The following is a 26,424-nucleotide window of genomic DNA, read 5'->3' on the forward strand; positions in this document are numbered from 1 at the left end:
AAAATTGAACCTCAGTGCATTATCCTGTTTGATCAACTTCAGATTCAACAGGAGTTGTCTTTGCATACCGGTGCATAGGTCAAATGATGCATCCTCCTTTATCATCCAATAAGCGGCATTTACCACTGCAGTAGATACAGAGTTAATTCTGCTGGCAGAGAATGTCTGGTAGCCTATCACCATGTAGACATACTTAACCAGATCATCCTTGATAGAATTGATTGTTGTACCTCGTGAGTCGCTCACTAAACCGGTGAACTTGGACATTTCAGTTTTGCTTACCATCCTTAGGGATAGCACTTCCCCTGTGTTGTAGAAACCAGTGACTGCATGAATTTCTTGCGACGTGATATCATGTATTCTCTCCAGGTACATCTTGTCACCATGGACTCTGCTCAGAATGATCCTTATATGATCCTCTGTGAAATCCTCTAGGAAGTAAACAACATTGTGGAGCTTCTTCTTCTCCAAAATATTATGCTCTAGTTTGATCTTCTTATCCTTTCCACAAAATAAACCTAATTGGGAGTGGATAGCTAGAGACCCTAGGTCTTCAATCTTGCAATCTATGTAGTCAGAGATTCCCTCTTCTACTATCACACCAGCCGAAACTTGTGATAGGGCATTATACTTAGACTTTTGTTGAATAAAACTTGCAGACTCGACAGATGCACTAGAAGTAGTATGAGATGTGGAGGCCATGATAGAAATTTTAAGAACTCGAGAAATACCTTTTGAAACACATGAATTTAGGGCTTGTAGATTCTCCTTCACTTCACACTCCATCGGTTGCTGAATCACTGCTTTGTGTTCTCCACTTGACCATTTGCAATTTGAATTTGAATATCCTTCGCAGTTTCTCAATTTCTCAAAATCTCAGCTCAACTCGCCTTTTCGTCACTCTTCTCTTTGAAATACTTTTCTTCGCTCAAAAACTAATAGTGAGAAATAATTTGAAATTTTTTTTTAAGCATATTCCTCACCTACTGTCATTAATGCTCCTCCATTAGGGCGTAAACCCTAATTTGCCTTTTTACCGTTTCTGGTCTTCTACCAAACAACATGTATCACATGCCGGTTAAGGTCTTTTACCAGTGTAAACTGGGGGTTTGAAACATTTTACTATTTTCTCCCCCTAAGCTTTTCTGAAGCTTAGTTTGTTGGTTCCATGATTTCCACACTAGGTGCAGAAACTGGTTCCTCTTGTAACACCACTGGTTTCTTCTTCTACGTTTTGTTCATGTCTGCTTGACCAGTGTCAACATCAATGTTTCCTTTTGGAATGACCGGTATATCATCAGATATGTTCTTTCTTGATCTACAGAATCTGGCAATGTGACCCGGTTTGTTGCAGTGATAGTAGACCAATCCAAGTTCTCTCCAAGGTCCATTGTTCATGTTTCCATTCTTCCTTCTGCATGTTGTAGCAGTGTGACCATGACCATGACAAACCATACAGTTTGTTCTCCATCTGGTTGCTGCTTGATAGCCACTACTTCTTTGCTGATGATTGAAGGCATTAAACCGGTTGTGATTTTGGTTCATAAAAGGTTTAGGACCAGCTCCTTGGGTCCTCTGAGGATATCTATCAATGTTGTTCATAACTGGCCTACATTCGGATGCTCTATGCCCATATTTGTTGCATGCATTACAATTACCATTAAATTTATAGGATCTAGGCTTATCATTTAGGAAATAAGGAAAATTGTTGTAAGCCTTACTCCTACACACATTTGCAATATGTCCTTCTTTAAGACAATTGAAGCAAATAGGTTTAAAATTTTGCTTACCTTTATATTTTGACGCTGGTTGTTTCTTTGATGTTCCGACATTTGTACCAGAGGTCTCACCTTCCTCATGACTGGAATAACCAAGTCCGTTTGTATTCTTGACCAGTTTGGCAGATTCAAGCTTTTTCTCTATCTTGATAGTACTCTTGTTGAACTTAGCAAGTATTTCCTTTGACTTAGAGAGTTCTTTGGAAATATCAGCATTTGTTTCTAACAAGTTTTCATTCTCAGAGATGGCAATGTTCAGTTCTCCTTGCATGTCTTCCTTTTCCACTTTGCTTGCATGGAGTTGAGCAGTTAGGGTACTGATCTCTTGTTTCAACTTAGAGATCTCTTTCTTTCACCAAATCTTCAGCTTTCCTCCAATTCTCAAGCTCTTGACACATCCAGATAGTTAGTCCTTCCAAATCCTTTCTCAGGTTGGAGTTTGATTCATCTGAACTATTTTCAGATAGGTCCATCAGCTTTTCAGCATGTTCTCTCCTTTTTGCTTGAGATGCCTTGTATTTGACCATAAGATCATCATAGACTTGCTCAGACTAAGTGAGCCGATGTGTAAGTTCCCTTATAGATTATTCCCCCATATCTCTTTCCAAGTGGTTAAACTTATAGAAAGGTAGGCTCTGATACCAATTGATGAATACTAAGAGGGGGGGTGAATTATTATGCCAAAAATATCTGGACTTAAACACTTTGCAAGACTAATAGTAAACCGGAAAAACAATTTAGCAGACAAACTGGTTAACACACATGCAAACCAAATAGCTAATAATGCATTCACCCACAGAAGAAAAAACACCATAACACGAGATTTTGATGTGGAAACCCAAATGGGAAAAACCATGGTGAGATGGAACTCACAAGTAACTATCTGCAAAATAGGAACTAGACTGGTTAAGGTCAGACTGGTTAAGGTCTTACAATGTTCTTTACCAGAACAGATCCTATTAGGAATCTCAATCTCTGTTAGGAGATAAGTTCGATTAAAGACTACCTTGCTAGAGGATTTTAGATCCATAGATGTGAACCACCTTGTTAGAGGATTTACAAAAGGCTTTTGGGCCTACTCGACTAAGGGCTACAGACTTGTCAAAGATGTGAGTAATCAACAAGTGTTTGATCTAGCTAGTAGCACAAACTGCTCGGTTAGATCCTTGATAGCTCATTTGTAATGCATTCCAATATTAATTCATTCTTATACACATTCATATTCTCTCCAACTCCTCAACCACCTTAAACCCTAGCAACAACATAAACTTTTGCTACAACCACATCAATAACCTAAAACCCTAGACATGATGTCCTTATAAAGGAATCTGATTTCATGTTGGTCCAATAGGATTACATAACAATTTCCTAGGTTCAATGAACCTGGACATACTTGGTACCATGACACAAAAAGCACCATTTAGGTGTCGGCACCATCAAACAATCGGTGGATGGTAACTCATCACAAAATGTCGGTTGGTAACTCATCACAGGGTATTATCGGTTCATATAAAATGCCAGTTGTCGATTTGACAAAAATGAAGACTGGTAAAAATGTGTTATGCCGCTTTAATCCCTCATACCACTTGGGATCCATGAACCGCTTGGGGTCAACATGCCGCTTCAGACCAAGAAACACATTCTGCAAAACACCAATAGTCTAAAGACTATAATACAACATACCAGTTGTGCTCTAACTCATACATATAAAGGAGATCTCAATGCAAGTGTGTGTCCATCAATGACAATCACAACATAAACATCAAAAATGCCAACAAGATCAGTGACTATATTTATGGGATTTTGACTCTTTTATACTGGCCCATATAGCTGGAACACTGGATGATCATTGTGATTTGTAAACCTTGTTTACTATCTTGTGTCGATAATGAATTATTTAAATCTCATAGTGCTATTGATCCCCATTGGAACAGTTGTAAATATTGAAACCCTTGGACCATATTGATGCTTCTTATATTGTTATTAAGACTGTTGTACTTGATCTTTGATCTTGACCTGGATGCTTTAACTGATGTTCTCTGAAACATCAGTCATAGTTCTTATTATGAACAAAAATGGCTTAGTAAAAGGAAAATATGAATCTGATTTGTTCTTCATGACCTTAAACAATGATCTTTTCTTGTACTAATGATTTCTTTCATGACACAGTATTCTCATTTCCCTTGTAGTTGATCTATAAAGTCTTTTGACTATATGAGGTGTTTGCTAGAATCATAATAATAATATTACTAAAATGATTATGACTGCTTATTGATCTATAACAACTTTGATCCATACATATATGCATAATCAAACTGTTGACAAGGATACCCTCACTTATATGTCTGTATAATCATATGTCAGTTTTGTTTCTCACTCTAATCCCTTCCCTAAGGTTTGATAATGTCCTTCATGTTGTGTCATTGTATCTTTCTTTGTTCAATGAGATCTTTATCACTATTATTACTGCACATGCTCCTGTCTTTATCTGGGACTATGAGCTTAGGCTGCAATCTCTGTCTTATAGGGGCATGATTGTTGTCTATGTTAGGATCCAAAAGGAAACTAAGAGGGGGAGGTGAATCAATTGTCTATGAATTTCAACCCAAATACAACTTAATCAAACTTGATACTTAATGCTAGTAAACCAAACTTAATGACGGTTAACATATTAACAATTAATATCAATACCGGTGAAACTTAATGCATGAAACAGAAAGAGAAACAATATGCACAACACATAACATAGATATTTTAACATGGAAACCTTGTAAGAGAAAAAACCATAGTGGGAAACCATACCCACAATCAGATGATACTACTGTAGATAGTATGTGTATACACATGGGCTTTGTACATTTAGAAATACCAACCACCTAGACCACACTACTCAAATGGGAGTCGCAATGACTACAGTAGGATAGTTAAATCCTAGAATAATGTATTGCTGAAAATAGCATCTCCAATGCTGGATTCAGTACCGATTAAGCTCTGATAATCACCTTCAAACCTTCCTTGAACCTTCTCTATGGTCTCCTCATAAGATCTTCAATATTCGCACATACCATGTTACAATACCATAACCTTAAATATCATATATCATATCCTACATCTCATCAATTGAGATCTTACATATATACAAAACCTAAGACCAAATGTATAGGTCGGCTCACTAAGAATATTAAAATAAAATCAGTTATAAAAAAAGTTAAGATGCGATGCATCATATTGGCTTAATACATTTACAACAATATCCAATCAATAAATCATCTCCATAACATGTCGTGCTGACCTGGAATAGATAATGCATGCCAGTCCATAACCTAGACCAATTTGTCGATAACAACAAATATGTCAGCCTAATTAGACCATTAAACAAAATACCAAAACAAAGTATCCAAACCATATCATCAACATAATCAAGTGATCTCCAGATGATAACAAGTCATCCTCAGTGCCAGTGAACAATATAACCTATCGATGAATAATATAACATGTTGGTGAGCAATAACCATAGATCAGTTAGGGCTCAGTAGGCAACTGAGAGGGGGGGGGGTGAATCAATTGTCTATTAATTTCAACCCAAATATGACTTAATCAAACTTGATGTATAATACCAGTAAACCAAACTTAATATCGATTGACAGATTAACAGTTAGTATTAAAACCGGTGAAGCTTAATGCATAAAATAGAAAGAGAAACAACATCCACAACACATAAAATAGAGATTTGTATATGGAAACCCTGTAAGGGGAAAAACCATGGTGGGAAACCTTACCCACAATTAGATGATACTACTACAGATAGTATGTGTATACAAATGGGGTCTGCACATACAGAAAGGCCAACCACCTAGAGCTCACTGCTCAATCACAAAATAGGAGTCACACTGACTACAATTGGATGGTTAAATCCAATGATAATGTAATGCTCAAAGTAGCATCTTCAATACTAGATTCAATACTAGTTAAGCTCTAATAATCACCTTCAAACCTTCCTTGAACCTTCTCTATGATCTGCTCATATGATCTTCAACATTCGCACATACCATGTTATAATACCATAACCATATATCATTACTTCTCTCCTTTTTCTGCTACATCATCTATCTCATCAATTGAGATCTTACATATATACCAAAACCTAAGACCAAATGTGTAGGTAGGCTCACTAAGAATACTACAATAAAATCAATTACAGACAAGTCAAGATGCAATGCATCATGTCGGCTCAATATATTTATGACAATATCCAATTAATAAATCATCTTCATAACGTTTCATGTTGATCCGGAATAGATAATGCATACCGGTCCATAACCTAGACTAATTTGCTGGTAACAACAAATATGTCAACCCGATTAGACCATTTACCAAAATACCAAACCATGTCTTCAACATAACCAAGTGATCTCCAGATGATAACAAGTTATCCTTAGTGTTGGTGAACAATATAACCTACCAGTGAACAATATATTGCTGATTGTGCATAAGTCGCTGAACATAATGTGTCGATTCAACATGACCAAAGATCTCCAGAAGGATAAGTGTTGACATCAATGAAAAAACTAATGCAACACATCCATAATACCAAAAATCTTCCCCTTTGGCATTGATGGCAACACAAGATGGAAAAACATCTAAGTGCCAAAATAGAATGCTAAAAACCAAAAACCAACAATCTCCATAAATCAAAAACTAAAATCTCTCCCTCAATGAATAATCTCTCCCCAAAGTATAATGTTTCATAAATACAAAGTTTTTTCATAGATATCTCTCCTCCTTTGACATTAAATGCCAAAGCAATACAAATACCAGAACATACAGTCAACTCATAAAACCAATTACAATAACCAATTGTTATAACCAGCTACTCCCCCTAAAAAGTAGCTCTCCTCCATCAAAATTGGAAAAAGGTTTCTTTGTTAATTCTATCAGTTTGATGCCAATCATCAACTATCTAAGTCTCTACCGATGAGGGTATTACCCTAAGCTGCTCTTTGAGATATTCAAAAGTTTCCTTAGGCAATGGTTTAGTAAAGATATCTGCAATCTTCTCTTTAGTATTCACATAAACCAAACTCATTTATTTTGCTTCAACATTCTCTTTCAGAAAATTATATTTGATAGAAACATGTTTAGTTATAGTGTGAAATACCGGATTCTTTGATATATCAATTGATGCTGAATTATCACAATAAATGATTATAGGTTCTTTGCATTTTACCTTGATGTCTTTCAACATTTTCTTAATCCATAATACCTGAGTACAATTAGTTGTTGTTGCAACATATTCTGATTTTGCTGTTGATAGTGATGTACAACTCAGTTTTTTAGTCAACCATGAAATCAATCTTCTACCAAGAAAGAATGCTCCACCAGTGGTGCTCTTTCTGTCATCTAGATCTCCTGCCCAATTTACATCGGTGTATGCACATAATTCAAAATTTTCATCTTTAGGATACCATAAACCAAGATTTGTAGTGCCTTGTAGATACTGAAAAATCATTTTTACTGTTGATTCATGATTTTCTTTAGGATTACTCTGAAATCTTGAAACAATACATACTACATTCATTATATCAGGTCTTGTTTGTGTCAAATTCAGTTAACCTCTTATCATATATTTATATCTTGTCAGATTAACAGGAGTTGAATCATCCTTCAATGTCAATTTATCAATTGTAGTCATAGGAGTACTTACCGGTTTGGAATTTTCCAAACCAAATTTCTTCAATAGTTCCTTCAAGAATTTTGTTTGACATATGAATATACCTTTTGTCAGTATGTGAAATCTGAAATTCTAAATTTTTTTAATCTCCCCAATCATGGACATTTCAAATTCTTCCTACATCTTATTAGCAGAGTCTTTATATAATCCTTCTTCTCCTCAAAAAATGATATCATCAGCAAAAACTTCAATAACCAAGATGTCATCATTATCACTTTGAAATATAAGTTGTTGTCAGGATTACCTTTAGTGTAACCAAGCTTCAAGAGATATTTGTTTAACCTAGCATACCAAGCTCTATGAGCTTGCTTCAATCCATACAAAGCTTTCCTTAATCTACAAACCATATCTTCATTATTTGTCAATAAAAATCCATCGAGATGTTCAATGTAAACTTCCTCTTCAAGTTCACCATTTAGAAATGCACATTTTACATCCATTTGATATACTTTATAGTTCTTGTGAGCTGCAAATGCAAGAAATAATCTGACTACCTCAATTCTAGCTCCCGGTGCAAAGGTTTCATTATAATCAAGTCCCTCTTTCTGTGAATATCATTTACACACTAATCTTGCTTTGTTTCTGATTACCTTACCATCTTCATTAAGTTCATTTCTAAATACCCATTGAGTTCCAATTACATTTTTTTTTCTTTAGGTCGGGGAACTAATGTCCATGTATTATTCTTTTCAATTTGTTCTAATTCATCTTCCATTGCTTTAATCCAATGTTTATCTTCACATGCCTCAATAAAAAGATGTCAGTTCAATTTGACAAATTAAACACACCTCTTCATTTTCTAGTCTTCCTCTTGTCATAACACCTTGATACTTATTCCCAATTATCTGACTTTCAGAGTGATTCAATCTTACATACTTAGGTGTGTTCAATTGTTGTTGTTCTTTAGTCACTGTGGAATTATTCTGATGATGCTGGTGTGACTGGATCCACATTCTGCACCGGTGCACTATGTATAGGTTCATTTATGATCATCTCAACTGTCGGTTCAGAATCTATAGACCTTGAACTTCCTCTAAATTTTCATCTATCTTCACATTAGCACTCTCAATGAATTTCTGCAATCTTTTATTAAAACATCTATATGCCTTGCTCTTTGATGAATAACCAAGAAATATTCCTTCATCACTTCTAGGATCAAATTTACCAACATACTCATCTCTCCTATTATAACATTTGCTTCCAAATATTCTGAAGTATTTAAGAGTAGGAGTATTACCAAACCATAGTTCATAAGGGTCTTGCCAGTGTCACCTATGATGTGAACTCTGTTAAAAGTGTAAACTGTTGTATTCACTGCTTCTCTCCAATACACATGAGGTAGATTTGCTTCCAATATCATGCTTCTAGCTACATCCAGAATAGTTCTATTCTTCCTTTCCACAATTCCATTTTACTAAGGTGTCCAGGGTGCTAATAGTTGTCTTCTGATTCCATTCACTTCACAAAATGTATTAAACTCCTTAGATGTAAATTCTCCTCCTTAATCTGATCTCAAACATTTGATTTTCTTACAGGTTTCATTCTCTACCATTTCCTTGAACATTTTGAATTTTCCAAAAGCTTTTGATTTCTCCCTGAGAAAAGTAACCATCACATTCTAGAATAATCATCAATAATTAGCATAAAGTATCTATCTCCCTGTAGACTTCTTGTTCTTGCCAGACCACACAAGTTAGTGTGGATTAAATCAAGAACATTATTGGATTTCTCATAAATACTCTTAAAAGTTGTTCTAACTTACTTTCCCATTTGACATTCCTTACATACCAGGTTATGAGGTTTCACAATCTTAGGTAAATACCTTACTACCTTAGTTGAACTAATCTTTACAATGCAATCAAAATTCATATGACAAAGTCTCTTATACCATAACCAACTTTCATCAATATGTGCAATCAAGCATGTCTTTTCACTATTATTCAAATGAAAGATATTACCTTTAATTTGATTACCGGTTGTAATCTCCAATCTAGTTTTATTCATGATTTTGCATTTACCATTCTTGAAATGTAACTGAAAACCCTTTTCAACTAATTGACCAACACTCAAAAGATTATGTTTATAACCTTCAACATAATAAATGCTATCAGTATTGTGTTTACCATCAAAAGATATAGTGCCTTTTCCTTTGATCAAACAAGCTTTATCATCCCCAAATCTTACTAGACCTTCACTATATTCCTAAAAAGATAAGAATTTACTTTTATCACCAGTCATATGATGTGAACATCCAGAATCTATAATCCATTCATCTTTTTCTTCAATTTTAGCTGCCAGGGCCTCCTCTACCAGTTGAATAGTAGGTGCGGGTTGATCTTCTTTTATTGCAACAAAAGCCCATCCATTGTCTGTCAGTTCTTCATCAGAATCATCAGTAACTCCTTCATCAGCATAGTAACATGATTTGTCTCTATTCTTTTTAAATCTGTATCTCTGATATTCAGGGTTAGGCTTATATGTCCTTTTAGCTTCTTCTCTCAATCTTGCATGTCTATCAAGACATCTAGATTTCATATGACCAACTTTATTGTAGTTAAAACATTTAAATGGTGCTTTACCTTCATACTTAATTCCAATTGGACCTTTAGGCATTTTCCTTACAAATAGTGCTTCAAGTTCTTCCAATTCTTCATTTTCCTTTTTGATATCTTCAAGTTATTTTGCATAAAGTGCTTTCCAATTATACTTCTCAGATAATGATGATGATGTTAGAGATGATGATGCTTGAAGGCCAAATCTGTTTTAATTGTAGCAATAGTACCAAATTCCTCAAGCTCAAATGCTAAAAGTTTTTCAACCAAGGTATCTCTAGATACTGATGTATTAGGCATTGTTCTCAACTCATTAATAGAAGTTACTTTCATTTTGTATGCCGGTGGAAAATCTCTTAAAACTTTAGAAACAATTCCATCTTCACTTAAGGATCCTCCACAACATTGTATTCCCAAAATAGTTTCATTTACTCTTTCCATAAAAGCAGAAATTCTTTCATCTTCTTCCATTTTCAAATTTTCATATCTGACCCAGAAGCATTCTAGTTTTCCAATTTTGACAGTGGTATCACCTTCATTCAGTGTCTCCAATTTATCCCAAATAGCTTTAGCAGTAGATCGGTCTGATAATCCCATGATTTGTTGATCTGGTAATGCACTCAATAGTGCTTCTCTTTCTTTGCAATCATTTTCTTGATCTTTACCCAATGTTGGTGGATTAGGTTGATTTGATGTAGGACTGACATAGCCATTCTTTGTAATATCTCATATGTCTCTTCCAATGCAATTCAGATGAGTCTCGATTCTAATCTTCCATATACCATAGTTAGTTCCATCAAGTTTCAGGCTGTCCTTCTTGGAAAAGTTTGTTGCCATAGGATCTCCTCAAGCTGTTAAACTTCTACGGAAAGAGGACTTAGCTCTGATACCTTTTGTTAGGACCCAGGAGGCAACTGAGATGGGGGGGAATTAGTTGTCTGTTAATTTCAACCCAAATATAACTTAATCAAACTTGATGTATAATACCAGTAAACTAAACTTAATGTCGGTTGACAGATTAGCAGTTAATATTAATACTGGTGAAGCTTAACGCATAAAACAAAAAGAGAAACAACATCCATAACACATAACACAATGATTTATACATGGAAACCCTGTAAGGGGAAAACCCACAATCAAATGATACTACTACAGATAGTATGTGCATACAAATGCGATCTACACATGCAGAAAGACCAACCGCCTAGAGCTCACTGCTTAATCACAAAATAGGAGTCACACTAACTACAATTGGATGGTTAAATCCAATGATAATGTATTGCTCAAAGTAGCATCTTCAATGCTAGATTCAGTACCAGTTAAGCTCTGATAATCATCTTCAAACCTTTGTTGAACCTTCTCTATGGTCTGCTCATATGATCTTTAATATTCGCTCATACCATGTTATAATACCATGACCATATACCATTACTTCTCTCCTTTTTCTACTATTGATAACTCAATGATGAATAGATAGTACCAAACCAGTACTGAGGGGGGGGTGAATCAGTACAGACAAAAATCATAATCCTAAACTGGTTTGTCAGTAGACACTGTGCTTTTATAGACAAATAGTAACACCAGTCTTAAATAGAGTACAACCGGTAAAACCTAGAATAACTGAGACAAGCATAAATCGGTTGACACTTATCTTCTCACACAATCTAATACTTCATTTCCATTTCATCCTAGTGCATGAACAGGTAATCTATCATCAAAGACATATATGTAAACAGCTAGATCAACATGATTCACTGCTTGACAGAAAACAACATATCATCACATGAAAAGGACATCACATATGACACACATATTTTTCACGTGGAAACCCAACTGGGAAAAACCACGGTGGGGATGAATACCCACAAGCTTGTTTTTGAACTCTTTAGAAGTCTGCTCTGCTAGGAGCCTTGTCCAGTTAAAGACTGATACAATGGGTTCTGTTAGGAACAGATCTGATTAGGGATCACTCGGTTAAGGGATGGCTAGAATACCTGGTTAAGGGTTAAACCCTATTAAAGGTTACCTTGTTAGAGGATTTCAAGAACTCAATGGTTTTGAGTCACCCTGTTAAAGGATTTACAGCAAGCTGGTTAAAGCTACCCTGTTAAGGGATTTCCTAACTGTTGAAGTGGTTAGAGATCAACAGGTATTACAATGATCTGGTAATAGCACTCAATGCCAATGCAAATCCGCTTTAGCTCCTCTTCACCTTTTGCACTTACACTCTATAGGTATCACTTCACTCTTCTGGTCTGGCAAGAATCACATATCTCTTCACTTGGATACTCACACACAACTTTTGCCAACAAAACCTCATAAAGAAACACAACATCAACCTTATAGGAAAACAAATAGGTCAGTAGCATAAACCCTAAACCCTAAACCTGTTAGGTTAAGGAATTCAAACGGTTCAATCCTGACCATTGAGCACACTGCATTAAATGCAACAATCTTGATCCAATCTCAAGACATTCTCCATCATTCATTTTCCACCGATTTCATGGTGACTGAAACCCATCACATGTTATCATCATTTACAAACTTTGCACATTCCCGTGGTAGATAGGAACAATCTCCTTCATGCAAGATCCTTCACACGCACAAGGCTGACATGACACCACAATCTGTTCTTCATTACAATGCTAACTCATCACACAAAGTCACCGATTGAGTCACATGGGCTTGAGACACTTCAACTGAAAACCCTGAAGTTGTGACTACCAACCGGTAGTCATACAAAGCTTCCATGTGCCGGTTCCCATAACCATATGCCAGTTCACCTTAAGAAAACACACTGCTTTACTTTGGCACAAATGTTGATTCACAGTGTTATACCAGTTCTCATATATACCGGTTCTCTCCTCTTCAAGATATTGACATCAATGACAACATACAATGTCATTATGTCCTCATACCGGTTCACAAAATGCCAACAGCTATATCATCTATCTCATCAATTGAGATTGTATATATATACCAAAACCTAAGACCAAATGTCTAGTTCGGCTCACTAAGAATATTACAATAAAATCAATTACAAACAAGTCAAGATGTGATGCATCATGTCAACTTAATATATTTATGTTGGTATTTTGGTATGGTTTTGTCATTGATGTCAACACATGCTAAATAAACCTACTTTGGAGATCCAGCAACATTCACCGGCAAACAGTAAACTGTGTAAACAATTACCGGTATATGGTCAACCGGTAGGATATAATGTTCACCGGTACCTGCACTGACATGGAAGACACTTGGTAATGTCGAAGACATCATATGGACACTTTACTTTGAAGTAATAATCATTAGTATATTCTCATTTGCATATTTTCTTTTTCCGACAAATAGGTCCAAGTTATCTAGGGTTACACCGGCAGGCTTATCTTTTCCAGGTCAGCATGGCACGCTATGGAGATGATTTATTATTGTTGTAAATGCATCAAGTTGACATGTTCAATTAGTTATTGCATCAGATATTGTATTATTTGTAAAATATTTTTATTGTAATATCTTGTAGCGCTGACCTACTAAAATTGGTCTTAGGGTATGGTATTGTACCTAGGAAATCGGAAATCATCAAAGCAAGTGGTATTAATAATAGCTCAATCACAAAATCAGATTGCAATGATCAATCCTAACACACTCAATAAAGACATGAAAATAAAACATTCAAAACTAAAAACTAAGCAAACTAGATGCAGATTTGAATGTCTCCTTCATGCGGCTCCATTGTCCTTCTTTCTTCTCCAAATAGCCTTTTGTTTGTGGATCTCACCTTCAAGTGCACAAACCTAATGTGAAAGCAAGATTGACATTGGCACAAGAATACTCAAAGCATGATTGATTCGACAAAGTAATTCAAACAAGTGATTATTAGATGGGGATCCGGGCTTTGATTGAAGAAATTCATCCAATTTATAGATAAATTGGAGAAAAGACAAGATTAGCATGAAAGTGATTCGAATAGAAATTCCAATCAAGAATAGCAAAAATGACAAGTGTATGACAAATTGTATGCAAGGACTTATGACAATTTATGACAACTTTCTATGCAAGGATTTATGACAAGATTTTGAAATAGAAATAGACATTTAGGAATTTAGGAGAAATTAGAAAATTAAATTAGAAATGATGACTTGGAATTTAGGAAATTGATGCAAATTAGGTAAATTAATTAATAATTTCTCATTCATTAATTAATTTACAAAAATAGGAGGAATTAATTAGCCAATTAAATAAACATTTAATTGTGACAAGAAGACCTAGGATAAATAAATAAATTATTTAACCTAGAGGGAGAAATGACAAACAAGGTTAAATGACTAAATCATGAAACCCTAGAAGATGAATTAGAAATGCAAGAATGACAATTAGGTCTTGACAAAGGATAATTGATATTGATTCAATTTGATCATGATTCTGACTTGATAAATGATTTGATTGATAAATGCGCCGAGGAACAATGACAAATTGATCCAAATTGACATGATTGAAGAGGACAAGGATCGATGACAAATCGATCGTAAAACAACGAGATTGACAAGTTGATAAGAGATTGACAAGATCGACCAAAATCATGATTAAAGATTGTTATCGACAAGACCAAATTCGAAAGCGAGATAAATGAAGAATGCAGAAGAAAGACTCGATGCTCGCAAATGATGAAGACCAAGTGCGTGACATAGAAGAAATGTTAAAGCGACGCAAAACTCTAAAATGAGACAATGCACCAATGTTAAAGTATGACTCTACAAGCGTTGACCATTTTTAGGTGTCTACAGGTATAAATGTAAGATCTTATTTGTAAGATCAAATGTGGAATGTGAAAAAAATTTAGGGAAGGATATATACGAGATCAAGCAAGGATATACACGAAGACATCATTTGAAGGTGAAGTTAGGTTTTTGTAGAAGCATATCAGCATTACACCGGTACTAAATCTAGTATATGAAGATGCTATTTTGTGAGGTACATTCTATTTGGATTTAACCATCCAACTGTAGTCAATGTGACTCCCATTTGTGATTGAGCAGTGAGCTCTAGGCTGTTGGCTTTTCTGCATGTGCAAACCCCTCTTTATACACTTACTATCTGTAGTAGTATCATCTGATTGTGGGTAAGGTTTCCCACCATGGTTTTTCCCCTTACAGGGTTTCCACGTATAAATATTGGTGTCATGTGTTGTGGATGACTTTATGTTTATGTTTCATGCATTAATTCTTACCGATATAGCAATTTTCTGTTAACACTGTTTACTGACATACTTAACTGTCTTACCGGTATTAAGCATTCAGTTGGTTAATAAGATTTTGGTTTGAATTTATTTGACAACTGATTCACCCCCCCCCCCCTCTTAGTTGTCTCTGGGACCTACAATTGGTATTAGAGCCTAGTCCTCTTTTTGCAGAAGTTTAACAACTTGAGGAGATCCAATGCCTACTAATTATTTTAGAAAGGATAGTCCTAAACTTGATGGAACCAACTATGGGATATGGAAAATCAGAATGGAGACACATCTGAATTGCATCGGTAAAGACATCTAGGAAGTTACTAAGAATGCTTATACTACTATTGTAGCTGGTCAAACTACTCCCATTACTTTAGCTAAAGATGAAGAAAATGATTGCAAAGCAAGAGAAGCACTTTTGAGCACATTATCAGATCAACAAATCATGGGATTATCAGATAGATCCACTGCAAAAGCTATTTGGGATCATTTGGAAAAACTAAATGAAGGGGATTCCATAGTCAAAATTGCAAAACATGAAAGCTTCCGAGTTAGGTATGAACATCTGAAAATGGAAGAAGATGAAAGGATTTCTTCTTTTATGGAAAGAGTAAATGAAATTGTTTTAGGTATCAAATGTTGTGGAGGAACCTTGAGTGAAGATGAGAATGTTTCAAAAATATTAAGAGGTTTACCACCGGCATATAAAATGAAGGTTACTGCTATAAATGAGTTAAGAACAATGCCTAATACATCAGTAACTAGGGATACATTGTTTGGAAAACTTTCAGCTTTTGAAATTGAGGAATTTGGTCCTATTGCTACTATAAAAACTGATTTGGCCTTCAAAGCATCAACATCATCTCCTCCATCTTTTGACAAATCAGACCAGAGAGCCTTCTATGCAAGAGAACTTGAAGAAACTGGGAAGGAGAATGAAGAGCTTGAAGAACTTGAAGCACTATTTGCAAGAAAAATGCCAAAAGGTCCAATTGGAAGTAAGTATGAAGGTAAAGCACCCTTTAAATGTTTCAACTGCAATAAGATTGGTCATATGGCTTCAAGATGCTCTGATAGACATGCTAGACTAAGAGAAGAAGCTAGAAGGACATACAAACCTAATCCTGAATATCAGAGATACAGATTCAAGAAAAACAAAGATAAATCTTGTTACATTGTTGATGAAGGTGTGACTGATGATTCTGATGAGGATCCAGCTGACAATGGATGGGTCTTTGTTGCTATAATAGAAGATCAACCAGTACCTATTGCTCAACTGGTAGAACAAGCCCTAGCAGCTAAAGTTGAATCAAAGGATGAATGGATTATTGACTCAGGATGCTCACATCACATGACTAGAGACAAAGGTAAATTCTTGAACTTTCAAGAATACAATGGAGGTTTAGTAAGATTCGGCGATGACAAAGCCTGTTCAATCAAAGGTAAGGGTTCAATATCTCTTGATGGTAAACATAACACTGACAATGTCTACTATGTTGAAGGATTAAAACATAATCTTTTAAGTGTTGGTCAATTAGTTGAGAAAGGTTTTCAGTTACAATTTAAAAATGGAAAATGCAAAATCATGAATAGAACTGGTTTGGAAATTGCAACCGGTAATCAAACTAGAGGTAATATCTTTCATTTCAATAACAGTGAAAAGGCATGTTTAATTGCACATATAGATGAAAGTTGGCTATGGCATAAAAGACTATGTCATGTAAATTTTGATTGCATGGTAAAAATCAGTACTTCTAAGGCAGTTAGAGATCTACCTAAAATTGTGAAACCTCATAATACAATTTGCAAGGAATGTCAATTTGGAAAACAGGTTAGAGTTAGTTTCAAAAGTATTCTAGAAAAATCCAATAATGCTCTTGATTTAATTCACATTGATTTATGTGGTCCAGCTAGAACTAAAAGATTACAAGGTGATAGATATTTCATGCTAATTATTGATGATTATTCTAGAATGTGTTGGGTTACTTTTCTCAGAGAAAAATCAAAAGCACTTGGGAAGTTCAAACTATTCAAAGCAATGGTTGAAAATGAAACCAGTAAGAAAATTAAATATTTAAGATCAGATCAAGGAGGAGAATTCACATCTAGAGATTTTAATAAATTTTGTGAAGTAAATGGAATCAAAAGACAACTATCAGCACCTCGGACACCACAACAGAATGGAGTTGTTGAAAGGAAAAACAAAACTATTTTGGATGCAGCAAGAAGTATGTTATCAGAAGCAAATCTACCACATGTGTAATGGAGAGAGGCAGTAAGCACTGCTGTCTATACATTCAACAAAGTTCACATCAAAGGTGAAACCGGTAAGACCCCTCATGAACTATGGTTTGGTAATACTCCTACTCTTAAGTATTTCAGAATTTTTGGAAGTAAATGTTATATTAGAAGAGATGAGTATATTGACAAGTTTGATCCTAGAAGTGATGAAGGAATATTTCTTGGTTATTCATCTAAGAGTAAAGCTTATAGATGTTTTAATAAAAGGTTACAAAAAATTGTTGAGAGTACAAATGAAAAGATTGATGAACAATTTAGAGGAACTTCAAGGTATATAGACCCTGAACCGGTAACAAAAATTATGACAAATGAACCAATAGTAAATCTACCGGTACAGAATGATGATCCAGTTATTCCGGTATCATCAGAGGATTCCACAGTAATTGAAAAACAACAATAGACTAAGACACCCTAGTATGTAATATTGAATCATTCTGAAGATCAGATAATTGGAAGCAAATTTAAAGGAGTCATGACAAGAGGAAGACTGGCAAATGAAGAGGTATGTCTTATTTCTCAAATTGAACCATTATCTATCAATGAGGCATGTGAAGATAAATTTTGGATTAAAGCTATGGAAGAAGAACTAGGACAAATTGAGAAAAATAATACTTGGACATTAGTTCCCCAGCTTGAAAATAAAAATGTAATTGGAACCAAATGGGTATTTAGAAACAAACTCAATGAAGATGGTAAGGTTGTCAGAAATAAAGCAAGACTAGTATGTAAGGGATATTCTCAGAAAGAAGAAGTTGATTACAATGAAACCTTTGCACCGGTAGCCAGAATTGAGGCAGTTAGATTATTCTTGGCCTTTGCAGCTCACAAGGATTAGAAAGTTTATCAAATGGATATTAAATGTGCATTTTTGAATGGAGATCTTGAAGAAGAAGTCTACATTGAACAACCTGATGGATTTTCTTTGACATATGACAATAATATCATTTGCAGATTAAGAAAAGCTCTGTATGGATTAAAACAAGCTCCAAGAGCTTGGTATGCAAGATTGGATAAGTATCTTTTAAAGATTGGTTTTACTAAAGGAAATGCAGATAGCAACTTATATTACAAAGTAACTAATGATGACATTGTAATTATGGAAGTATTTGTTGATGATATAATCGTTAGAGGAGAAGATGGATTATGCAAAGAAATTTCTCTTAAAATGCAGCATGAATTTGAAATGTCAATGATTGGAGAAATAAAATTCTTTTTAGGATTACAAATTTTACAGACTGATAAAGGCATATTTTTTAGTCAATCTAAGTACTTGAAAGAACTACTTAAGAAATTTGGGATGGAAAACTCTAAACTGGTAAGCACACCTATGACTACAAATGACAAATTATCTCAAAGGGATGAATCTACACTTATTAATCCAACTAGATACAAATCTATGATAGGAGGTTTACTGTATTTGACACAAACCAGACCTGACATTATGAATGCAGTATGTATAGTTTCTAGATTTCAGAGTAATCCTAAGGAAAATCATGAATCAGCAGTAAAAAGGATTTTTCGATACTTACAAGGCACGACAAATCTTGGATTATGGTATCCTAAAGATGAAAATTTTGATCTATATGCATACACATATGCAAATTGGGCAGGAGATGTGGATGATAGAAAAAGCACCACTGGAGGAGCATTCTTTCTTGGAAAGAGATTAGTTTCTTGGTTAAGTAAGAAACAGAGTTGTACGTCTTTATCAACAGCAGAATCAGAATATGTTGTAGTAGCAACAAACTATACACAGGGACTTTGGCTTAAACAAATGTTAAAAGACATAAAGGTAAAATTCAAGGAACCTATTACTATATATTGTGATAACACTGCAGCAATTGATATATCTAAGAATCTTGTATTACATTGTAAAAAAAAAATTGTTTCTATCAAACTGAATTTTTTAAGGGAAAAAGTTGAAGAAAAGGAGATAAAACTGGTTTATGTGAATACTAAAGAACAACTTGCAGATATTTTTACAAAACCTTGCCTAAGGAAACTTTTGAGTATCTCAGAGATCAACTCAGAGTCTTACCTCCACCGGTAGAGACTTAGACAGTTGATGATTGTCATCAACCGGCATAATTAAATGAACAAATCTTTTATTCTGGTATTTGATGAGGAAGCTACTTCGAAGGGGGAGTAGTTGGTATATTAAATTGATTGGTATTTTGTATGAACATGACTTTTTGTGACTTTGGCATTTGATGTCAAAGGGGGAGATATATATGGAAAAACATTAAGGAAAGATATATGGAAAAATGCATTATCTTTTTGAGGAGAGATTGGTATGAGAGTTTGGTATAAACACATATTACTCCCAGGGGGAGAAATGGAGATTGTTGATTTTTGTACTTGGCATTTCTGTTTTGGCACTTTGATGGTTTTTCCATCTTGTGTTGCCATCAATGCCAAAGGGGGAGATTGTTGGTATTTTGGTATGGTTTTGTCATTGATATCAACACCTACTAAATACACCTATTTTGGAGATCCAATAACATTCATCGGCAAACAGTAAACTGTGCAAATAGTTACCGATATATGGTCAACCGGCAGGATATAATGTTCATCGGTACCTACACTGACATGGAAGACACTTGGTAATGTCGAAGACATCATATGGACACTTTACTTTGAAGTAATAATCATTGGTATATTCTCATTTGCATATTTGCTTATACCAGCAAATAGGTCCAGGTTATCTAGCGTTACACCGACAGGCTTACCTTTTCCAGGTCAGCATGGCACGCTATGGAGATGATTTATTATTGTTGTAAATGCATCAAGCCGACATGTTCAATCAGTTATTGCATCGGATATTGTATTATTTGTAAAATATTTTTATTGTAATATCTTGTAGAGCCGACCTACTAAAATTGGTCTTAGGGTATGGTATAAATGTAAGATCTTATTTGTAAGATCAAATGTGGAATGCGAAAAAAATTTAAGGAAGGATATATGCGAGATCAAGCAGGGATATACACAAAGACATCATTTGAAGGTGAAGTTAGGTTTTTGTAGAAGCATATTAGCATTACACTAGTGCTGAATCCAGCATATGAAGATGCTATTTTGTGCAGTACATTCTATTTGGATTTAACCATCCAACTGTAGTCAGTGTGACTCCCATTTGTGATTGAGCAGTGAGCTCTAGGCTGTTGGTCTTTCTGCATGTGCAAACCCCTCTTTGTACACTTACTATCTATAGTAGTATCATTTGATTGTGGGTAAGGTTTCCCACTGTGGTTTTTCCCCTTACAGGGTTTCCACGTACAAATATTGGTGTCATGTGTTGTGGATGACATTATGTTTATGTTTCATGCATTAATTCTTACCGATATAGCAATTTTCTATTAACACTATTTACCAGCATACTTAACTATCTTACCAATATTAAGCATTAAGCTGGTTAATAAAATTTTGGTTTGAATTTATTTGACAACTGATTCACCCCCCCCTCTCAGTTGTCTCTGGGACCTACAATTTACAACAATATCCAATTAATAAATCATCTTCATAACGTGTTGTGTTGATCTGGAATAGATAATGCATACCAGTTCATAACGTAGACCAATTTTCTGATAACATTAAATATGTCAAGCTAATTAGACCATTTACTAGAATACCAAAACCAAGTATCCAAACCATGTCTTCGTCAGAACCAAGTGATCTCCAGATGATAACAAGTCATCCTTAGTGTCGGCGAACAATATATCGGTGATTGTGCATAAGTCAGTAAACATGATGATGAACATAATGTGTCGGTTCAACATGACCAAAGATCTCTGAAAGGATAAGTGTTGACATCAATGAAACAACTAATGCAACACTTCCAAAATACCAACAAGATCTCTAGAAGGCTAAGTGTTGACATCAATGACAAAACTAATGCAACACATCCATAATACTAGCAATCTCCCCCTTTGGCATTGATGGCAACACAAGATGGAAAAACATCTAAGTGCCAAAATAGAATGCTAAAAATCAAAAACCAACAATCTCCAAAATAGATCGATACTAGAAATCAAAATCAAAATGCAGAGAGTATACATCTCTCCCTTAATGAATAATCTCTCCCCCAAGGATAATGTTTCATAAATACAAAGTTTTTCCATAGATATCTCTCCCCCTTTGACATCAAATGCCAAAGCAATCAAAACACACAACCAACTAAAATGACCAATAACCAACTACTCCCCTTGAGAAGTAGCTCTCCTCCATCAAAGCTGAAAAAAGATTTCTCTATTAGTTTATGTTGGTTCGATGCCAATCTTCAATAGTCTAAGTCTCTACCGGTGAGGGTATTACCCCAAGCTACTCTCTGAGATATTCAAAAGTTTCCTTAGGCAAAGGCTTAGTAAAGATATCTGCAATCCGCTCTTTAGTATTTACATAAACAAATCTTACTTCTTTTGCTTCAACATTCTCTTTCACAAAATTATATTTGATAGAAACATGTTTAATCTTAGAGTGAAATACCAAATTCTTTGATATCTCAATTACTATTGAATTATCACAATAAATGATTATAGGTTCTTTGCATTTTACCTTTATGTCCTTCAACATTTGCTTAATCCATAATACCTAAGTATAATTAGTTGTTGCTGCAACATGTTCTGATTCAGCTATTGATAATGATGTACAACTCTTCTTCTTGCTCAACCATGAAATCAATCTGCTACCAAGAAAGAATGCTCCGCCAGTGGTGCTTTTTTTGTCATCTACAGCTCCTGCCCAATTTGCATCGGTGTATGCACATAAATCAAAATTTTTATCTTTAGGATACCATAAACCAGGATTTGTTGTGCCTTATAGATACCAGAAAATCCTTTTAACTGTTGACTCATGATTTTCTTTAGTATTACTCTAAAATATTGAAACAATACATACTGCATTCATTATATCAGGTCTTGTTTGTGTCAAATACAGTAAACCTCCAATCATAGATTTGTATCTTTTCGGATTAACGGGAGTTGAATCATCCTTCAATGTCAATTTATTAGTTGTAGTCATAGGAGTACTTACCAGTTTGGAGTTTTCCATACCAAATTTCTTCAATAGTTCCTTCAAGTATTTTGCTTGACATATGAATATACCTTTATCAGTTTGTGAAATTTGCAATCCTAAAAATAATTTTATCTCCCCAATCATAGACATTACAAATTCTTCCTGCATTTTGTAGGCAAAGTCTTTACACAATCCATCTTCTCCTCCAAAAATGATATCATCAACAAAAACTTCAATAACCAAGATGTCATCATTAGTCACTTTGAGATATAACTTGATGTCAGCATTAACTTTAGTGTATCCAAACTTTAAAATATATTTGTCCAATCTAGCATACCAACCTCTAGGAGCTTGCTTCAATCCATACAAAGCTTTCCTTAATCTACAAACCATATCTTTATCATTTGTCAATGAAAATCCATCAAGTTGTTCAATGTAAACTTCCTCTTCAAGATCACCATTTAGAAATGCACATTTTACATCCATTTGATATACTTTATAGTTCTTATGATCTGCAAATGCAAGAAATAATCTGATTGCCTTAATTCTAGCTACCGGTGCAAAGTTTTTGTTATAATCAATTTCAGCCACTTTCTGTGAATATCCTTTACACACTAATCTTGCTTTATTCTTGATTACCTTACCATCTTCATTAATTTTGTTTCTGAATATCCATATAGTTCCAATTACATTTTTATCTTTAGGTTGGGGAACTAATGTCCATGGATTGTTCTTTTCAATTTGTTCTAGTTCATCTTCCATTGCTTTTATCCAAAAATTATCTTCACATGCCTCAATAACAGATACTAGTTCAATTTGAGAAATTAAACATACCTCTTCATTTTCCAGTCTCCCACTTGTCATAACACCTTGATACTTGTTCCCAATTATCTGATTTTCTAAGTGATTCAGTCTTACATACCTGGGTTTATTCATATGATGTTGTTCTTCAGTCATTGTGGAATTCTCTGATGATGCCGGTGTCACTGGATCCACACTCTGTACTGGTGCGCTATGTATAGGTTCATTTACGATCATCTCAATTGTTGGTTTAGAATCTACATACCTTGAATTTCCTCTAAATTGTTCATTTATCATCACATTAGCACTCTCAATGATTTTGTGCAATCTTTTATTAAAACATCTATATGCCTTTCTTTTAGATGAATAACCAAGAAATATTCCTTCACCACTTTTAGGATCAAACTTACCAATATACTCATTTCTCCTAATATAACATTTGCTTCCAAAAATTTTGAAGTATTTAAGAGTAGGATTATTACCAAACCATAGTTCATAAGGGGTTTTATCGGTTTCACCTTTGATGTGAACTTAGTTAAAAGTGTAAACCATTGTATTCACTACTTCTCTCCAATACAAATGAGGTAGATTTGCTTCCAATATCATGCTTCTAGCTACATCCAAAATAGTTTTGTTCTTCCTTTCCATAATTCCATTTTGTTGATGTTTTTGGGGTTCTCATAGTTGTCTTCTGATTCCATTCACTTCACAAAATGTATTAAACTCCTTAGATGTAAATTATCCTCCTTGATCTGATCTGAAACATTTGATTTTCTCACCGGTTTCATTCTCTACCATTGCCTTGAGTAGTTTGAATTTTCCAAAAGCTTTTGATTTCTCCCTAAGAAAAGTAACCCAACACATTCTAGAATATTCATCAATAATTAGCATAAAATATCTATCTCCCTGTAGACTTCTTGTTCTTGTCGAACCACACAAGTTAGTATGGATTAAATCAAGAACATTATTTGATTTCTCAGAAACACTCTTAAAAGTTGTTCTAACTTGCTTTCCCATTTGACATTCCTTACATACCGGATTATAAGGTTTCACAATCTTAGGTAACTCCCTTACTACTTTAGTTGAATTGATCTTTACAATGCAATCAAAATTGACATGACAAAGTCTCTTATGCCATAACCAACTTTCATCAATATATGCAATCAAGCATGTCTTATCATTGTTGTTCAAATGAAAGATATTACCTTTAGTCTGATTACTGGTTGCAATCTCCAATCAAGTTTTATTCATAATTTTGCATTTAGCATTCTTGAATTGTAACTGAAATCCCTTTTCAACTAATTGACCAGCATTCAAAAGATTATGCTTCAAACCTTCAAGATAATAAACATTGTTAGTATTGTGCTTACCATCCAAAGACATAGTGCCTTTTCCTTTGATTAAACAAGCTTTATCATCCCCAAATCTTACTAGACCTCCACTATATTCTTGAAAAGATAAGAATTTACTTTTATCACGAGTCATATGATGTGAACATCCAAAATCTATGATCCATTCATCCTTTTCTTCAATTTTTGCTGCTAGGGCCTGCTCTACCAGTGGAACAGTAGGTGCCAGCTGATCTTCTTTTATTGCAACAAAATCCCATCCATTGTCTGTTGGTTGTTCATCAGAATCATCAGTAACTCCTTCATCAACATAGTAACAAGATTTATCTCTATTCTTCTTAAATCTATATCTCTGATATTTAGGGTTAGGCTTATATGTTCTTTTAGCTTCCTCTCTCAATCTTGCATGTATGTCAAGACATCTAGATGCCATATCACCAACTTTATTGCAATTAAAACATTTAAATGGTACTTTACCTTCATACTTACTTCTAACTGGACCTTTAAGAATTTTCCTTGCAAATAGTGCGTCAAGTTCTTCAAGTTCTTAATTTTCCCTTCTGATTTCTTCAACTTCTCTTGCATAAAGTGCTTTCCAATTAGATTTGTCAGATGATGATGATGATGTTGCAGATGATGATACTTTGAAGGCTAAATTTGTCTTAATTATAGCTACAAGACCAAATTCCTCAAGCTCAAATGCTGAAAGTTTTCCAACCAAGATATCTCTAGATACTAATGTATTAGGCATTGTTCTCAACTCATTAATAGTAGTTACTTTCATTTTATATGCCGATGGAGAAGCTCTTAAAACTTTAGAAATAGTTTCATCTTCACTTAAGGATCATCCACAACATTGTATTCCTAAAACATTTTCATTAGCTATTTCCACAAAAGCATAAATTCTTTCATCTTCTTCCATTTTTAAATTTTCATACCTGATTCAGAAACATTCCAGTTTTGCAATTTTTATAGTGGTATCTCCTTCATTCAATGTCTCTAATTTATCCCAAGTAGATTTAGCACTAGATCGGTCTGATAATGCTCTCAAAAGTGCTTCTCTTGCTTTGCAATCATTTTCTTGATGTTTACCGAATGTTGGTGGATTAGGTTGATTTGGTGTAGGACCATCATAGCCATTCTTTGTAACTTCCCATATGTCTCTTCTAATGCAATTTAGATGTGTCTTCATCTAATCTTCCATATACCATAGTTATTTCCATCAAGTTTCAGACTCTCCTTCCTGAAAAATGTTTGTTGCCATAGGATCTCCTCAAGTTGTTAGGCTTCCACAAAAAGAGGACTAAGCTCTGATACCAATTGTTAGGACCCAGAAGGCAACTGAGAGGGGGGATGAATCCGTTGTCTATGAATTTCAACCCAAATACAACTTAATCAAACTTGATACCTAATACCGATAAACCAAACTTAATGTCAATTAGCAGATTAATAGTTAATATCAATACTGGTGAAACTTAATGTATGAAATAGAAAGAGAAACAATATCCACAACACATAACACATAGATTTTAATGTGAAAATATTTTAAGGGGAAAAACCATGGTGGGAAACCTTACCCACAATCAGATGATACTACTGTAGACACTATGTATATACAAATGGGGTCTGCACATGCTGAAAGGCCACCCACCTAGAGCATACTACTCAAATG

The sequence above is a fragment of the Cryptomeria japonica genome, chromosome 3, assembly GCF_030272615.1.
Source record: "Cryptomeria japonica chromosome 3, Sugi_1.0, whole genome shotgun sequence".
Taxonomy (NCBI): domain Eukaryota; kingdom Viridiplantae; phylum Streptophyta; class Pinopsida; order Cupressales; family Cupressaceae; genus Cryptomeria; species Cryptomeria japonica.